This window comes from Triticum aestivum, chromosome 2B, assembly GCF_018294505.1.
Source record: "Triticum aestivum cultivar Chinese Spring chromosome 2B, IWGSC CS RefSeq v2.1, whole genome shotgun sequence".
NCBI classification, from domain to species: Eukaryota; Viridiplantae; Streptophyta; class Magnoliopsida; order Poales; family Poaceae; genus Triticum; species Triticum aestivum.
In genome coordinates this window covers 808,194,134-808,208,918 of record NC_057798.1, presented here as the reverse complement: position 1 = coordinate 808,208,918, position 14,785 = coordinate 808,194,134, and the positions used below count along the sequence as shown (strand labels likewise).

General features: G+C 48.9%; 1 pseudogene; it reads left to right on the top strand.

Moving 5' to 3' along the window:
- Window positions 1–496: 496 nt before the first annotated feature.
- Window positions 497–14,785, top strand: part of LOC123039754 (agmatine coumaroyltransferase-2-like) — a 31,386-nt pseudogene continuing 17,097 nt past the window's right edge.

Sequence of the window (14,785 nt, the reverse complement as noted above, 5' to 3'; positions counted from 1 at the left end):
CCGATTCGGAGGAGGACGATGAGTAGTTTTTTTATCTATTGTTTTATCTATCGTAGGAGGAGGCTATGAACTATCTATGCACCATCTATTATCTATGTATCGTTCTTTTATCTATCGTTTAATCTATCTATCTATCTATGTCTATATGTGTATCGAATCGTAGTATAAAAGAGAACAAATATAGTGCGTCTGTGCGCGCTCTATTTTGCAGCGGTCGCTGGAGCCAGCGGCTCTGCGACGCACAAAAACTCGCGTAAACAGCGCTGTAAACGTTTTTACGCGCGCCTGTTGGAGATGCTCCGAAGCATCGATCATCTGAAACCTAGCTACACCGTTGCCGATACATTAAAATACTGGTCTTCACAACATAATAAAGTGCATCCCTTGTGCGCCACCCCGGCGAATAAACCAAAAGGCAACTACGTTCTCTTCATCCAAGAGCAAGCTCGTTTCTTTTGAGCTCCCAAACGCCGGCCGGCCAGGTAAAATCACCATAATGGAGGCCACCGTGCACTCGTGCAAGCCCGTGAAGCCTGACTACGGTGACTGCGGCGTCGGTCCCTCCTCCGACGTCGTCCCTCTCAGCATATTTGACAAGGTGAGCTACGACGAGTACGTCACCGGCCTATGCGCCTTCCACCCGCCTGCGCCGGCGAACAACGTCCTTGAGGCGGGGCTTGCTAAGGTGCTGGCCGAGTACCGCGAGTGGGCCGGGCGGCTTGGCGCGGACGACGGAGGCAACCGTGCCATCATGCTCAACGACGCCGGTGCACGGTTCGTCGAGGCGACGGCGGACGTCATGCTCGCCAGCACCCTCATGCAGCTGACCACGGGTGACAAGCTGCTGAGCCTGTTCCCGAGCTGCCACGGCGCCGACGAGCTGCTGCTGGCCCAGGTCACGCGGTTCCGGTGCGGCTCCATCATCATTGGCGTCAGCATGCATCACAAGGTGGCCGATGGGCACGCCATCTGGACTTTCTTGTTCGAGTGGGGCCAGGCCACCCGCGGCGTCGCCATCAGCCCCGTCCCGGTGCACGACCCGTAGACATACTAACTTGACAAACTATCGTTGTGGTTTTGATGCGTAGGTAAGAACGGTTTTTGCTCAGCCCGTAGCAGCGACGTAAAACTTGCAACAACAAAGTAGAGGACGTCTAACTTGTTTTTGCAGGGCATGTTGTGATGTGATATGGTCAAGACATGATGATATATTTTATTGTATGAGAGGATCATGTTTTATAAACGAGTTATCGGCAACTGGCAGGAGACATATGGTTGTCGCTTTATTGTATGCAATGCAATCACCCTGTAATTGCTTTACTTTATCACTAAGCGGTAGCGATAGTCGTGGAAGCAATAGTTGGCGAGACGGCAATGATGCTACGATGAAGATCAAGGTGTCGCGCCGGTGACGATGGTGATCATGACGGTGCTTCGGAGATGGAGATCACAAGCACAAGATGGTGATGGCCATATCATAACACTTATATTGATTGCATGTGATGTTTATCTTTTATGCATCATATTTTGCTTTGATTTACGGTAGCATTATAAGATGATCTCTCACTAAATTTCAAGATATAAGTGTTCTCCCTGAGTATGCACCGTTGCGAAAGTTCTTCGTGCTGAGACACCACGTGTTGATCGGGTGTGATAGGCTCTACATTCAAATACAACGGGTGCAAAACAGTTGCACACGTAAAATACTCGGGTTAAACTTGACGAGCCTAGCATATGCGGATATGGCCTCGGAACACTGAGACCGAAAGGTCGAGCGTGAATCATATAGTAGATATGATCAAAATAGTGATGTTCACCACTGAAACTACTACATCTCACATGATGATTGAACATTATTTAGTTGATTTGGATCACGTGATCACTTAGAGGATTAGAGGGATGTCTATCTAAGTGGGAGTTCTTAAGTAATATGATTAATTGAACTTAAATTTATCATGAACTTAGTACCTGATAGTATTTTGCCTATCTATGTTGATTGTAGATAGATGGCCCGTGTTGTTGTTCCATTGAATTTTAATGCGTTCCTTTAGAAAGCAAAGTTGAAAGATGATGGTAGCAATTACACGGGCGGACGCGGATGAGCGGCCCGCGAGTGCCCGCTGGGTACACGGGCAACGTGGTGCTCTGGGCGTGGCCGACGACCACCGCACAGGAGCTGGTGGACCGGCCGCTCCGGGACGCCGTGGAACTCATCTCCCGGGAGGTGTCCCGCATCGATGACGCCTACTTCAAGTCGTTCATCGACTTTGCGAGCTCCGGGGAGGTGGAGAAGGAGCTGCTGGTGCCGACGGCGGACTCGCTGGAGCTCACGCTGAGCCCGAACGTGGAGGTGGACAGCCTGCTGGGGATCCCGTTCTACGAGATGGACTTGGGCGGCAGCCGGCCCTTCTTCTTCTTGCCCGGGTACAGCAACGTGCCGGTGGATGGGTTCATGTACATCGTGCAGTCCTTCGAAGGCGACGGGAGCGTGGACGCCTACGTGCCTCTCTTCGGCCGCACCATGGAGGCCTTCAAGAAGTGCTGCTACTCATCCATGCCGCCCATGGCCGACAAAGAAGGTGCTTATTAGGCGCTAGCAAAAGGGCAGTTGGAGCCTCAATTCCTGGCGTCACATGAAGCATCGGCGCAAGAAGTGGAAGCGGGCGCTTGTGCTTTTTTACCTTGCGGGATACAGGGCTGCTGCAGCGGCCCGTTCTTCCTAGCACCAACGAATTGGCGTCCAGCGTTGAAGCAAACCAGCGCTTTGATATTTCTTTAGTTTTACCATATATTTTTATTTCCCTAAGCCCCCTATAAACGGCTAGCATTGAAGATGCCCTTAGGTGCATGCATAGGCGCCGGTTGTGTTATGTTGTACTTGCATTGCATGCTTACGCGTGGAGCGAGCCTTGTCCATCCCGGCGGATCACAACAATTTTTGCCGTAGTCTATGTATTGCGCGAACAATTGGTAGATGCAAATTCAGAATAAATTTTGGAGAAGCTTCTTTATCGAAATGCATTTTCTTAATCTTTACATGTGGCACACACGGGTGCGTCAGATAGCGTGCGTTTTCGCTCGGAAAATTATCTATGCAAACAGGAGGAGTCCCGTCACCACGGCAAAGAGGACCAGCCCATTCACATCAAATTTGGAAACTGCCATGAGCCTCCCATCGCTACACCCCTTGCCGTCCACACAATCAAGAAGTAAAGCCACCACGAACCAGGAAGCCTGCCATTCGGGTTCACCGCCTCGGCATCCCCTAGACACTGTCAATCATCCACTTCACTGCCACACAACCACCGCAGGAGGAGAGGCACCTCACTCCTTGCCCAACTTCAGCCATTGGGTCTGGATAGGCGCTTCCAAGAAAAGAAGTGGCTACACTTGAGTCTCTAGCAGGCCCTGCTGGCCCGGGATGATACAACCTAGTGACCACCGGCAGCCGCCACGGAGCATGCTCGAATGCCGTCATGTCCGTGGTCAAAGGTGTTGTTCCGATTGACGAACGGGCCACCCGCAAGGAAAGCACAACGCGAAGGTGAGCACCAGCCCAGACAAGTCGGCCCCCCATACTTGCGCAACGCCGGACGTCGTCCATGCCGCTGGCCTCAGCCAGCGGGCCTGCACTCCGAGATAATTCCAGATTAAAATTATGAATCCATACGGATTAATAAAATAGCCGGCCCTAGTCGTGAAGTGGATTATTGTATGGTCGTTTTGTCGGGCAATGTTATGTTCTTGTGAAAGCATGATGCTGGACCCTGGCAACAACTGGTCTGGTCAGCAGAAGTCTACATGTGTTGAAATCAAAAGGTGGAATAAGCTTTGTATGTGGTGGCTCGACGTGCCGTGTTAGCTTGGCAGCATGCGCTGTAGCTCTGTCCGCAGCGCCGGCAGGCCATGGCCCATCGAAGATGCTGAAGCTGACATCTTAGACATGGACATGCATGTGATGTCGACGTATTGGTCTTCCTCCCAATGGCTTCGGTGGCGGGCCAAACAATGCAAAATAATTCCAACTCACCTTGTACATACAAGTGGGTCGCGCTCAAACGCTGGTAGTAAAAGCAGTGTAAGCATGTATACATGTTATTATTGTCTGAGGCTCACAATCAATCCTACGAGGATAAGCAATCACAACACGACGATGATATTTGATAACGAGGTTCGACAATCTTACCTACTCTCCGAAGCATGCTTAACGGGCAGTTCTCCGGCTCTTCCCATGTACTAATCAACATAGTACAGCCGGCGACAAACCGGCCGAGGCTAACCATTATTTTAAATAGCAACGGTCCTTCAGATCCGTCATACCGGCGCTATAGCTCTATTTCACAATTTTTTTAGATAATTTCTACATGAACTCTGTTGAACATCATTTAGTGGCATTCTGCTCAAACCGCTATAGCGGAGCTATAGCAAAACTTTAAGGCTAACAGACGTATCAGATCCCGGAAAAAAAGAAAAGAAAAGAAAAAAAAAACAGACGCATCAGATCTACATGACACGCCGGCCGGTCCGGCCGCCCGCTGCCGTCCCCTTGATACCAATAAATCAAACGGCAATGCAAGCATATTCCCTAGATCCAAGGTCGATCAAATTACCCTCGTCAGGTGTAAGGATGGCAATTTTACCCATAGGTACGGGTACCCGCGGGTACCGCACCCGCATGTGTAGGGTATGGGCACACTTTTATACCCATGGGTAGTACCCATACCCTACCCGTTATGTCATGGGTACGGTACGGGTATAGCCTTGTACCCGCGGGTATACCCATACCCTGCCCGCTTGTAAAAATAATGTTAAGTTGTTGTCAATTAATCATTAATTTGTCATGTAACTCGTATACTCCTATTGACTTATGAGTATGTTGTGATTTCTAAATTTTGATAGTAGTCTTGTACCCATCTACTTGTTATTGAGCTAAGATATTTGATTTTTTGTCAAATATGCTATGAATGAGTGTAAAATTGTGAACAACTTGTGTACTATTTGTTCTATCCGTTGGGTACCCAATGGGTATGGGTACCCGTCGGGTATGGGTATGGGTAAAGTTTTATACCCATGGGTACGGGTATGGGTAGAATTTTGTACCCACTGACTATACGGATATGGGTATGGTATTGTTCTATCCTACCCATACCCTACCCATTGCCATCCTTAGTCAGGTGTTACATAGCCAGGTGTGACCAGGCCGAGTACGCTCGTCGTCTAATTTGAGTTTACTATAATGAAGCGGCCCATGCATATATCATCCTACTCTGTGATCACCGTGTACTAGTTAGTAATGAATATCACCGTGCAATCATCGAAGTCCGTGAAGCCCGACTATGGCAAAGATGGTAGCGCCGGCAGCAACGTGATCCCACTGAGTGTGTTCGACAGGGTGAACTACGACGAGTATATCTTCTACGTGTACGCTTTCCACCCGCCCGCGCCACCCAGCGTCGCCCTCGAGGCGGGGCTCGCCAGGGCCCTGGCTGTGTATCCTGAGTGGGCAGGCCGCCTCGGCGACGGCCCCGCGATCGTGCTCGGTGACGCCGGTGCACGGTTTGTCGACGCTACCGCCGACTCCGAGCTGGGCAGCGGCGCCGTCGCGTTTCTTTCCGCTGGAAGCAAGGTGCTGAGCCTATACCCTAGTTGTGACGGCGCCGAGGAGCTGCTGCTGGTTCAGGCCACGCGGTTTCGCTGCGGCTCCTTGGTCCTGGGTTTCACCATGCACCACAAGGTGGCCGACGGGGCCAGATCACTCGCGGCGTCGCCATCGACCCCGTCCCAGTGCATGACCGGACGTCGCTCTTTGCAAGACGGGGCCCGCCGCAGATCAGGTTAGAGCACCGTGGCGTCGAGGTCAAGCCTCTTGACGAGAAGCCGGGAAGCAGCGGCGAGTGCATTGTCCATGCAGACGACGAGGTGGTGGTACACAAGGTGCACTTCAGCCGGGAGTGGATCATGGATCTCAAGTCACAGGTATCGGAGGGCGGCCCCCGGTCGTACTCCACACTGCAGTGCCTAGCGGCGCACATCTGGCGATGCATCACGAAAGCTCGCGGACTAGACGGGCGGCAGGCCACCAGGATCCGCATCGCCGTGAACGGGAGAACGCGGATGCGCCACCCGCGGGTACCGGAAGGATACACCGGCAGTGTGGTGCTCTGGGCGTGGCCGACAACAACGGCACGACAGCTGCTGGACCGGCCTTTGCGGTACGCCATGGAGCTCATATCCCGGGAGGTGTCTCGGATGGACGACGCCTACTTCAGGTCGGTCGTTCATCGACTTCGCGAGCTCCGGAGCGGTGGAGGAGGAGATGCTGGTGCCGACGGCGGACGCGGGGGAGGTCCGGCTGGGCACCAACGTTGACCTGGACAGACTGCTAGCGGTCCCATTCCCCAAGCTGGAGTTTGGCTGTGGAGCACCTTTCTTCTTCAGGCCCTGCTACAGTCCTGCGCCGGTGGACGGCGCCATCTACGTCGTCAAGTCCTTGGTGGGCGATGGGAGCGTGGACGCCTACGTGCCATTGTTCAGCCACACCATGGACAACTTCAAGAAGTGCTGCTACTCCCTGCGGGTGCCGCCGCTGGTGGCCGCACGGCTTTAGGTGCATTGCGTGTCTCTACCGGCAATAGCGGTATTAATTTGCATGGTAACGTTGTTAATCCTCTGCTAGACTTGACATGGGCACCAGGGCATTCTGGTACTTATTTCTTGCATATGTTATAATTTGTTCAGAAATATGTGTGCCCATGGGTTGCCACATAATACCAAACAATATAGACATACATGTGACTATTATTCTAATTCGGAAATATGTGTCGAGCATGTACCTGATTTCCATTTGTACAAGGCCAAATGCAGATTTAGATTTGTTGGTAGTCATCATGTCTCCATGCAATTGCAAATGCCACCCTCTTCTTGCAATTTTATTGTTATTATCTGCTGGCCAACTAGGCAAGGTCCCTATGCAGCTCTTTCTTTTTCATGTTAGATTGAATAGCACTACTTTCACATTGTGCATTGGATCTCATCACCCTCATGAGCTTCACATTTGTTCTATATATCCAAACAGAATGAAATATTGAAGGTGATTACATCTGCTCTTTTTGTCATACAAAACATAATAAAATTCATGTTTTTGCTCATACATCAGTAAACTATTTTGAAAATACATACAAAGGAGAACTTATAGTTGATTGAATTGCTATTGGGAGAGAGAGAGAGAGAAGAGATTTGTTGCACAACCATGTAAAGTAGCACTACATTTGGCTCAATCTGCATAACAAAATAATATTGTAGGCTTAAACCACGAAGATAATGATTCTGAATAGAAATAAAATAAGAATATATCTGCCATTCGTGTATTTCACTGACTAGCCAATATTTTTTTAAAACTAATGATATTATTATGAACCCATCTTCCAAAAATAGTACTATCAATTTGAGGATTGATATCAATGGACCAATATTCACTCAAACTTGAAAAACAAAATCACGATAGAAAAATAGAAATAAAAGTAGTCCAAGTTATCAAGAGATTAGCAATGAAAAATCTCGCAATTTGAGTATTCCCTAAATAAAGTGATTTGTAGCCTTCATCTGAAGATATATACTACATTTACCAGAAGCTTATGAAGATAGTAGGCACTCTCAAATTTGAGGTATGGATGACTGAAAAACAAAACAAAACATCTGCATTGAGTACTCAAAACTAAGGAAAGGAATCCACGTGATCTTAGTAATACAAAATTATTATATGCATATCTAGAGCATGTATGTTCACACGCATACTATCAGAAATTGTTTTGCATCTTCTTGTACAAAATTTCACTATGCATAATTAGCATAAATTAAGCTAGCTAGAAAGGAAGCCACATGATCTTAGCAATACAAAATTATTATAAACAGATCTAAAGCATGTATGTTCACACACTGGCTATATGAAATTACTTTGGATCTTCTTGTAACCCATGTGGAGCTTGACGCCGGCGACCAAAATCCGCAGCACAGTCGACAACAAAGGGGTTGAGGGCATCAGGGGCTATCCCTAGATCTACCGCCTCTTGGGGGACCAACAAGGAGGTCGTGAGCCGGTCGCAAGCGTTAGGGACAAGGAGCCCCACGGCGGTGTAGCCATGGCCTTTGACCGGATGGTGCATACAACATGACACGGGGAAGTAAATAGTGGGGAGCTGGTGCTCCCAGGCACACGTCGGAGTTGCACCTCCACAACAGCGAGGAGGCATACCGACGACATGAGCGACGGTTGGCGAGGGCAAATGGGTGGCAGCTAGGGATTTTAGGGGGATTGAGGGATTTGGACAAGCCCCCTGCCCCCCCCCCCCCCCCCAAACTACTGGAATCAAGGAATTTGCCATCGGTCAGTTCTTTGCCGTATGAAGAAGAAGAAGAAGGAGAGGAAGAATAAGGAGAGGAAGAAGAAGGAGAAGGAGAAGGAGAAGGATAAGGAGAAGGAGAAGGAGAAGGAGAAAGAGAAGGAGAAGAAGAAGCAGAAGGAGAAGCAGAAGGAGAAGGAGGAGAAGAAGGAGAAGGAGAAGAAGAAGGAGAAGAAGAAGGAGAAAAAGAAGGAGAAGAAGAAGGACAAGAAGGAGGAGAAGGAGAAGAATAAGGAGAAGAAGATGGAGAAGAAGAAGGAGCAGAAGGAGAAGAAGGAGCAGAAGGAGCAGAAGGAGAAGAAGAAGAAGGAGGAGAAGAAGGAGCAGAAGGAGAAGAAGAAGAAGAAGGAGCAGAAGAAGAAGAAGAAGAAGAAGAAGGAGAAGAAGAATAAGAAGAAGAAGAAAGAAGAGGAAGAAGAAGAAGAGGAAGAAGAGGAGGAAAAAGGAAAACCGGGTCGAGGATCGCCGACGGGGTGCGTCGGCACTGATGGAACCGGGTCAAGGATACTCGACCCGGTTTCCTTTTTCATCTTCTTCTTCTCTTCTTCTCCTTTTTTTCTTATTCTCCTCCTCCTCCTCCTCCTCCTCCTCCTCCTCCTATTCTTCTTCTTCTTCTTCTTCTTCTTCTTCTTCTTCTTCTTTCTTCTTCTTCTTCTTCTTCTTCTTCTTCTTCTTCTTCTTCTTCTTCTTCTCTATATTTTGGTTAGGGGTGCCTTGACGTTGACGGAACCCTAAATAACATCTATATACGTTAGGGGTGCTAGCTGACTCGTGACAAGAAATCAAAGCATAGAAAAAGAAACCAAAGACGAAACAACACGCAGTGAGAGGTTGTGCAAAGAATGATATTATGTAACAGTTTTTAACGAATTTAAGAGGATGATGGTGAAGAACTCGAAAGCCAAGGAGGCCGAACCCTCCTAGGGTTCCTTCCCTAGCCGCCCCCTACCATATTTGCTGGAGGGGGAAAGGAAAGGGGGAGAGGGAAGGAAGGGGGAGGCCGAATCCCGCTCCTTCATTTCTCCCTTAGGCCGGCTGCCATAAAAGGGTGCGCTAGTGTGCTCCCCTCTAATGACCCAATAGGCCCATTGTAACGCCCCGGATTCGATGCGCTAGGTGTTTGCCAGTTACTCGCCGTCGTTGCCATGTCATGTGCTTGCGTGTTGCATTTTGCCATGTCATCATCTGCATTTCATATCATGTCATCATGTGCATCTCATTCTGCATATGTGTTCGTGTCATGCATCCAAGCATTTTCCCCGTTGTCCACTTTGCAATCCGGCACTCCTATGTCATCCGGCGTCCCCCTTTTTGTATCCTATTGTGAGCGGGTGTTAAACTTTCTCGGAATGGCCCGAGTTTTGTCAAGCGGCCTTGGTATAGCACTGGTAGACCGCCTGTCAAGTTTCGTGCCATTTGGAGGTCGTTTGATACTCCAACGGTTAACCGGGTAACCGCAAAAGGCTCCTTCTCCTTACAGCCCAACACCCCTCCAAAGTGACCCAAAACCCACCTAAACCTCCTCCATCATCTAGGTCGTTCGATCACGATCGCGTGGCCTCATTTGGAGTCTCCTAGCTCCTCCTACCTCTATATATAGATCCCATCCCCGAAAACCGGACGAAACCCTAGTGTCCCCGCTCCCCTCGCGCCGCCGGACAAAATCCGGACGGCCGGACAATGTTCGCCCACCCCCCGCAGCCTCTCCGCAGCCGCCACGTGGCGCCCCCGTGCCCACATCGCCGCCGGCCTGCCGTGCCCACGGTCGCCCGCCCGAGCCCATCCGGGGCCCGAGCGCCGCCCGTCGGCCTCCCCTCGCGCCGCCGCCCGGCTCCACCCCCGTCGCCGCCGGCCGGTGCGCCGCCGCCCAGCTCCGGGCCGCGCCGCACGGCCCGCCCACCGCCACCTCGCGCTCGGTCGCCGCCGACCCTGCGCGCCCCGCCAGCCCCGCCAACCGTCGCCGCCGCCCGAGCCCCTCGCCGGAGCGCCGCGCCTCGCCGGAGCGCCAGCGCCTCGCTCCACCGACCGCCGCCTCCGCCCCGCGCCGGTCTCCTTCGGTCCGGATCCGGTGGGATCCGGCCGGATCTCGCTCCGCCCGGCCTCCTCCGCCCCTCTCCGACCTCCGGCCGCCGTTCTCCCTCTTCTTCGGCCATCCCCGAGCTCACTCTGGCGAGATCTCCGGCCAACATCGAAATCCACGCGGACCCGAGGTTGACCCCGAAATTCCACCAAGTCCCGAAATATTTTGCGTAATCATGCCATGTTCAACGCATCATAACTCTGTGCATACTGCTCCGTTTCGTGCGTTTAATATGTCAAATTGTTCGCCTCGACGAGTGCTTCATTTCATTCCATTTCATCATGTTCATTTGAGTGCATCTTGATGCCCGAAATGCTGTTGGAAGTGTGCTATGTGATGTTAATCTGCTGAAACTGTTATAACATGCTCATTTGTCATTTTTGCCATGTTTGATGTGTGCATCCTATGAGGTTGATGTCTACATTTGTTTTGATATATGCTATGCCATATTTCCAGAGGTGCAATCCATGTATTTTTGTGACTTGTGTAGTGAGTGCATCAAGCTTGTTAAGTAGGGTACGTGCTGTTGCTGTTTTCCTGACAGATTCTGTTATATTTTGTTGCTATGTAAACCTGCTGCTACAAGTCATTCTATGAATAATCTGGAGATGTTCACTAAGGATGATTTGTTATACATGTTATGCTCTATCCATTCATGCCCCTGGTTGCATTTATAGCCTGCTGTAACATGTTGTTATCTTGCTCCAATCTTGCTAAATAATGTTGCTGTCAGCCTGTTAACATTAAGTTCAATGTTGCCATGATTGTTGTTAGTGATCCATGCACCCTATGAACTTGCTCTTGCCATGCTTAGCTTCATAAACATGTCTTCTTACTGTTGGTTGCCTTGCCATGCCATGTATTGCTCTGTGGTGAGTGGTTCAAGCTCACCAACATGCCTACTCATTGTTGTTCCTGCCATGTATGAATCTGTCATATCTTTTGCCATGTTTACATGGGTGCCATTATATCTTCTGATCCTTTTTGGCTCGTGGTCAGTAAGGGACTTTTGTTCTATGTATTTAGTAAATTCATGCCATGCCTTTGTTTGCCATGTTAAGTTCCTGTAACATGTTGTTTGATAGCTCTAAACATTGCAACCTGATGTTATTTCCTGATAAGTCTTAAACTATTAATATATGCAATCTTACCATGTCTTTTTGAGCATGTTCTAGTGATTTCTGGAGATAGCTCAGTGTTCATGTTTTGTCATGCTTTACCTGTACTTCATGCCCATGCATTTTGTTATTACATTGAGATGCTGTAGCTTGTTGTTTTGGTGCTTGCAATATGCCTAGTTGCTGTTTTAGGACAGATTGTTGCTATAACTTGTTTCATGTGTGTGTGTTGAACCGTTGCTCCGTTTTGAGTGTGCTCTATATGAAACTTGCTTGATTTTGCATGTAGCTTCATATTATCATGTTTCATCCTTGCTTTGAGGTGTTTTCTTGATGTTTGTATGCATTTTGCATCAATGCCATGTTTAACTTGTTTTGCTCATATCTTCTAGGCCGTAGCTCCGAACTAAATGAACTTTATATGTAACTTGACCAGAATCTCGTGTAGATCATCTTGGTGCATCTTAACTTGCTGTTTAATAACTTGAACATAAGGTTTATTCAGATCTGTACCAACTTTGAAACTTGCACATGAGGACTTACCGGAATTGTTATATGTTGTTACCGGCCTCATTTAAACTTGCTTTGATGTGTTACTCTTGTATGCATCTTCTCTTGCCATGAGTAGCTTCATGTAGATTTGTCATGCATCGTGCTTGGTTGTGCATCATGTCTTGTTCATGTTTGGTGTGTTTACTATGTTGTGTGTTTCTTCTCGATAGTTCCTGTTTCGTTGTGATCGTGATGATTCGTTCATCTACGCTTGGTTTGTCTTCGTGGCTTCATCTTCTTCATGGACTCGTTCTTCTTCCTAGCGGGATTTCAGGCAAGATGACCGCTACCCTGGATCTCACTACTATCGTTGCTATGCTAGTTGCTTCGTTCTATCGCTTTGCTGCGCTACCTATCTTTTGCTCTTCAAGCCTCCCAAATTGCCATGAACCTCTAACCTTTGACACCCTTCCTAGCAAACTGTTGTTTGGCTATGTTATCGCTTGGCTCAGCCCCTCTTATAGCATTGTTAGTTGCAGGTGAAGTTGAAGATTGCTCCATGGTGGACAGGGTTATGTTGGGATATCACAATATCTCTTATATTATTAATGCATCTATATATTTGGTAAAGAGTGGAAGGCTTGGCCTTATGCCTGGTGTTTTGTTCCACTCTTGCCGCCCTAGTTTCCGTCATACCGGTGTTATGTTCCCGGATTTTGCATTCCTTACGCGGTCGGGTGATTTATGGGACCCCCTTGACAGTTCGCTTTGAATGAAACTCCTCCAGCAAGGCCCAACCTTGGTTTTACCATTTGCCTCACCACCACCTATGCCCTTCCCTTGGGTCGGCCAACCCAAGGGTCATCTTTATTTTAGCCCCCCCGGGCCAGTGCTTGTCTAAGTGCTGGTCCGAACCGAGCCGCCTGCGGGGGCCCCCTCGGGGCAACTCGAGGTCTGGTTTTACTCGTAGCCTGTCTCATCCGGTGTTGCCCTGAGAACGAGATAGGTGCAGCTCCTATCGGGATTGTCGGCGCATCGGGCGGTCTTGCTGGTCTTGTTTTACCATTGTTGAAATGTCTTGTAAACCGGGATTCCGAGACTGATCGGGTCTTCCTGGGAGAAGGAATATCCTTCGTTGATCGCGAGAGCTTATCATGGGCTAAGTTGGGACACCCCTGCAGGGTTTTATCTTTCGAAAGCCGTGCCCGCGGTAATGTGGCAGATGGGAATTTGTTAATGTCCGGTTGTAGATAACTTGACACCAGATCCGTATTAAAACGCATCAACCGCGTGTGTAGCCGTGATGGTCTCTTCTCGGCGGAGTCCGGGAAGTGAACACGGTCTTTGGGTTATGTTTGACGTAAGTAGGAGTTCAGGATCACTTCTTGATCATTGCTAGCTTCACGACCATTCCTTTTGCTCCTCTTCTCGCTCTTATTTGCGTATGTTAGCCACCATATATGCTTAGTCGCTGCTGCAACCTCACCACTGTACCCCTTCCTTTCCCATTAAGCTCTGCTAGTCTTGATACCTAATGGGATTGCTGAGTCCTCGTGGCTCACAGATTACTACAACAACAGTTGCAGGTACAGGTTATGCGATGATCATGACGCGAGAGCAATGTTTGCTTGTTTTGGAGTTCTTCTTCTGCTTCTTCTTCGATCAAGGGATAGTTTCTAGGTCGGCAGCCTGGGCTAGCAGGGTGGATGTCGTTTGAGCTTCTGTTTGTGTTTTCATCCGTAGTCGGATGTTGCTCTTATGTAATATGTGATTTTGTATTCGTGTGGCATGGTATGCCTCTTGTATGTATCCCCATCTATTATGTAATGTTGATGTAATGATATCCACCTTGCAAAAGCGTTTCAATATGCGGGTCTATCCTTGGTGGGACCTTCGAGTTCCTTTTGGATAAGGTCGCATATTGGGCGTGACAAGTTGGTATCACAGCCTCGACCGACCCTAGGAGCCCCCTTGATTGATCATGTAGTTTGGCCGTTGTTGTGTCTAGAATAAAACTGTTTTCGGAGTCTAGTTATATCGGAGGGTAGGAATTCTTTTTACTCCTCAGCCTCTTCTTCGCTCTGGTAAGGAATCTTGACGTAGGTGTTTTGAGTTACTCCTCTTCCCCTTCTAATTTTTCTTTAGGTTCACGCAGTTGGTTTTCCGATCGTTGGTTCTCAGCTCTTTCCATCCGGTGCATTTCTCGTGAAGTTGACTCGAGCCTCTTCATCTTTGCCAAGTTCAATCCTTAGTTGTTTTCTTTTCCCACCCGCCCTCCCCTTTTTCATCTTGGATCCGTAGTCCGTAATCGAGTATCCATCCTACTCGTGCGAAGCCTTTGTTTTCTTTCAACCGGTGTTTTCCCTTCGAGATATTCGTCGGTGCCCCCTTCCAAGTTGCCTTTGTTTTTCCCGCCCTCCCACCCTCTTCTTCCCAGAGCCTGAGTCTCTTTCGAGTATCAATTCCATTCGTGCAGAGCCTTTTTAGTCTTTCGTCAATTATTTCAACCGGTGAATTCTGCTCTCGTTCGTCATTCTTCATCCCTTTCTTTTTCCGGTGCACTCAATTCAAGTTTTTTGGGTTGATCATATTCTTTTCCTCAGCTCAAGTGTTCTCCTTGCTCGTTCGCCTCTCGCCAGTTTATCCTTCCGGAGTGTTCAAGACATCTCAGGAGATTTGTCTGTGTTTGAATTAAT